Raw genomic sequence first — 4,942 nt, 5'->3', positions numbered from 1 at the left:
AAAGTAACCTCATGAAACCAACTGGAACTTGTTCGTTAAACTTACAGGATAAATGAATGACCATTGCCAGACGTTTTAAGTGGTGGGGGGTAGCCGCCAGACGCCCTTAAAGACCCAAATTTTTCCTGCTAGGCTAGCCTAGCTGAAAAAGTAACCTAATGTAACCCACTGGAACTTGTTTGTTACACTTACAGGATAAATGAATGACCATTGCCAGACGTTTTAAGTGGTGGGGGGTAGCCGCCAGACGCCCTTAAAGACCCAAAATTTTCCACCTAGGCTAGCCTAGCTGAAAAAGTAACCTAATGTAACCCACTGGAACTTGTTCGTTACACTTACAGGATAAATGAATGACCATTGCCAGACGTTTTTGTTAAGTGGTGGGGGGGGGGGGGGGTAGCCGCCAGACGCCCTTAAAGACCAAACTTTTTCCAGCTAGGCTTACCTAGCTGAACAAGTAACCTTGTGAAACCCACTGGAACTTGTTCTTTACACTTACAGGATATATGCATGACCGTTGCCAGACGTTTTAAATGGTGGTGGGGGGGGGGGGGAGCCGCCAGACGCCCTCAAAGACCCAATTTTACCAGCTAGACTAGCCTATATATATCTGGAAAAATAACCTCCTGAAACCCACTGGAACTTGTTCTTGTGTTACACTCAAAGGATAATTGAATGATTGTTGCCAGACAATAGCCGCCAGACGCCCCAAAGACCAAACTCTTACCAGCTAGGCTAGCCTAGCTGAAAATTAGGAAAGTAACCCCATGAAACCCACTGGAACTTGTTCTTACACTTACAGAATAAATACATGACCGTTGCCAAACGCTTTAAGTGGTGGGGTGTTGCCCCCAGACGCTCTCAAAGACCCAATTTTACCAGCTGTAAGGTTCACATATTTCAGAAATGATAGCAGTGTAATTCCATAACAGTACCGCTTGCTTGCGAGTTCACCTGTCTATAATCTATGCATGCCTTATTCTTTTGTTCTGCTTCCTTGAGCCCCAACTCATGCATTCTTATGGTGACTCTCCCATGTCATCATCCTTGTTCATTGCAATTTGTTCTATTTTTTGAAAATATTCTTATTCTTCATCCCAATTATCACAAATTCTGAAACTCTGCCCTCAGTATAACTGATTCATAGTTGTACAAATGTAACAATCTGAGAATCCCCCGGATGTCTCCTTTAATGGGGGAGTTTCTTGAGCGCACAGGGAAACATGCTTTGAAATATCAATAGGGCAAGTGTTGAGACGAAATACTGTAGAAATATGAGAATATACAGTGCTGTGGTTTTGGTAGAAGAAATAGGGTATCTGCATTTGTCCTCAGTGATAACCAAAAAACTAATTTTGAAAGAATAATAGACATCAAAAAAGAATTGCCCAATCAAACATGTCGGGATTTTTCTCAAACATCAGTGTTCTCATTTTCTTTGCAGTGTAAAAAAAAAAAAAAAAAAAAAAAAAAAAAAAAAAAAAAAAAAAAAACAGGGCCGGGTACAGTATCCGGATGGAAATTGGTGGGATGGGCGTAAACCCGCAGGTATTATAACATACTGACGTGAAAAAAAAGACCAAAAACTACTTTCTTTCTGTGACCTAGGGAGAAATATTCATCAATTGCATTCTGGAAATGTTGAAAATCACAACTTTTGATGAAATTGTCAGTATCTCTTCTTATATGAAGGTTTTTTTTTTATAATTAAGTTTCTTTCCTCTATGACCATGATAAAAAACCCCTGATGATTAAAACAAAAGACAATCAAAACTTGGCAAATGAACTCTTTGGACATTAGCAAAAGGGAATACATTAACAGTTTTGCAAACACTTGTTTGTCTAATACTCCATCAAGCTCATAAACAATACAATTCTACTGCAATAAGAAATCCATTCAGTAAGACTCGTCCTCGGTGTACATAGCTTAAAATGCCAACTTTTTAAAAATAATTCCCCAGCTCTTAAATTTACTTTAAAAAGGGGAAGTAAAGCTCAACACCTTTGGCCTATGACTTTTTAGGTACCGTATCACCTTACGGTTGAGGAGATTGGTAAAGAAAATTATTAACGAAATAAAACTTATAGGAGCATGCTTCACATGACCTCACCGTTTTCTTCTCTTAAGAAAGAAACGAAATCTGAAAATTGTTCAAGAGTGTTTTTGAACATAGTACATTGCAAAAGCAGAACAAATCAGTGTTTTTAAGAAATATAACTCACAACAACAAGGAATTCCTGTCGTGTCTAGTATTGCACGTTTTTGGTTTGGAGGGTTTTGGATGCTAATATTTCAAGACAAGTTTATGCTCCGCCACTTCAATGAACTTAAATGTAAAGTAATGATCAACCTCTCTTGCCAATAAACTCAACATTTGCTGTTCTTCAGTAAAGCATATGACAGAAACATATGAGAAACATGTCTAAAATTCATATGAATAAGCTCACAGCAACAACAAAAATATTATGTTTTCTATAAACTAATACTGCATGTACTTAGTTTCGAGGGATTAAGATGCAAAATGTTATGACAAAAGCCCCTACGTGGCTACCAGCAATTAAACATCCTTCAACTTCTTTAGCAAATGAGCTCATGACTATTGTGTATCATCTTCTTGTTGAGAAGACGAAGAGGAGTAATGATAAAATAACCAAACTATCAACTTTCCTTAACATGTTTTAAATGAAATCATTATTGCCTTCTCGTAACGAAATTGAAAAAACCAGAACATCTGAAATTGTTCAAAATCGCTTCTTGATAACGATGAAAGCAAAGGAAACTTAGTGTTTGTAACCACTATGACACGTGTCTACAGATCTGTCATGCTCATAAGAAACGTAACTCACAGGAATATAATTTTATACAGTAAGTACTTGGTTTGGAGGACATTTGGATGCCAACTTTTCAAGAATAATACACCAGCACTGACATTACTGATGAAAAAAAAGGAATGCTCAGCTTCTTTATCCAATTAGCTCATATAAGGTAATTCCTTGTAGTTGAAAAAAACGAGTACTCATAAAAATATAGACTTCCCGTAACATGTATCACAGGTCATGATCTCTACATTTGCTCCTCTTAACTTAAAAGAAATAAATATATATTTAAATTTGTTTTAAATGACCTTTAAACAATATGAAGAAAAAATTCTGTGTCTGCAAAGGCTTGACACGTGTCTAATACTGGGTCACGCTCATATTAAACGTAGCTCAAAGGAACAAGGAATTCACGTGTGTATAAAATAATACTGCAGAGAGGGCGCAAAGTTGAACCCTTTATTGAGGGTGCGAAAATGTTCCCTTGGGTATATCTTTCCACCCACACTAAGTGGTGCTAGATTGCACCTCTTCTTGAGGGTGCATCTTTCCACCCACACTAAGTGGTGCTAAGTTGCACCTTTCTTGAGGATGCGATCTTGCACCCTTTACCTTTCGGCGCACCTTTGCACCCCGTGTAGCCTTTGCATCTTGGTGCAACTTTACATCCTTTCGTGAGGGTGCAAAGAAACGCCCAAAGTTCAAAGATTGTGCCTTGTTTTGAGCGTGCAATCTTGGAACTTTGGGTGCTACTTTGTACCCGCAAGAAAGGGTGAAAGTTACACCCTCGGGAGCAACTTTGCCCCCTTGAAAAAGGCGCAACCTCGTACCTTTAGGTGCAACTTTATGCCCGAAGGATGCAAGAATGTACCCTCTCTTGAGGGTGCATTCTTGTGCCTTATTGGTATGATGTTGCACCTATGTGGTGCTTATTTGCTCCATGACTGCTGCAAAATTGCTCCTTTAAAGGAGCAAGTCAGTGTAGTCCAGGCTAGGCTCCATAGAAAGTGCACCTAACCTTGTTTTTTGATATATACAATGTTTTTTGATGGTTTCTTGTCAATTCGAGAGTGCTGATTCCAAATCCGATTGATGCCACTCGCGTAACCTTGAGCATTTTCGGCAAAATGCAAAAATCCAAAATGGCCGCCAGATATGCTATAATTTGGCCATGATAATCCTAGTTATGTCAATTTTATGACCAATTATTCCATCAAAGTTTTTTACATTTTTGTTCCTTGAGTAATTCTACTTGCACTTGCAAGAAATTTTTCATTTGAAGAGGTTTATTTAGTATTTTAAGCTTATTTTCAATCCAAAATGGCCGCCACTCCTATACTCATGTACTATATGAATGGCAAAAAATATGCATAGAAATAGAAGGCGAATTTTCAGTTACACACCTACGCTTTTATCAAATTTTGCATGTGCCATGCAAATCTGATGAGTGCCACTAGAAAAACAAGCAAACAAACAAGCAAACAAACAGAAAATGTATTGTTTTTAGGCTTATTATATTCTTCTTAATACAAAAACTTCACTGAACGGATGCCACTCATATACCCCTGCACAATATGAACGGCAAATGTTTTAGTGTACGTGGAAAAAAATCTTTTTTTTTTTTCTGTCACCCGGGTACACTGTTTATCAATTTGTGTGCTGATTATAAATCAGAGGATTGTTACTAACAAAAGCTGTTTTATTCTTTGATGCAAACATCCAGATTTACTACCTAAATCTGAATTCTTCCCAAGAAATTTGGAAAAACCCATCAAAGCTTGAATTTCTTTCGTGCTCTTGTGAGGTTCGAACTGATGCCAAGATCACGATCGTTTATCAGGAATTATTAGACATGAACAATTTGATACTTACTTGCCTTGAGATGTACAACATCATAATATTCACGCTGATTTACTGAATTAAAAGGCTGAATCCTAGATGATGACACAATGAAATTTCCAATTACCTGTCCTGTTCTACATTATCTAAAAGCGATATTATACAAACTTTTCAGTCCCCTCACCCGAGAAAGAACTTGAGGCATGCAGGGGAAAGTGGAAAAAAAGGGACCACCTCACTTCCTGTTGTCAAATCTGTGAAATGAAAACAATGCCCAAAAGTTTTT

The sequence above is a fragment of the Diadema antillarum genome, unplaced genomic scaffold (genome assembly GCF_040938485.1).
Source record: "Diadema antillarum isolate AM-2024a unplaced genomic scaffold, OU_Dant_1.0 seq00000560_RagTag, whole genome shotgun sequence".
Taxonomy (NCBI): Eukaryota; Metazoa; Echinodermata; class Echinoidea; order Diadematoida; family Diadematidae; genus Diadema; species Diadema antillarum.
The sequence above is the reverse complement of the archived record's forward strand: the minus strand, read 5'-3'. Positions refer to the sequence as shown.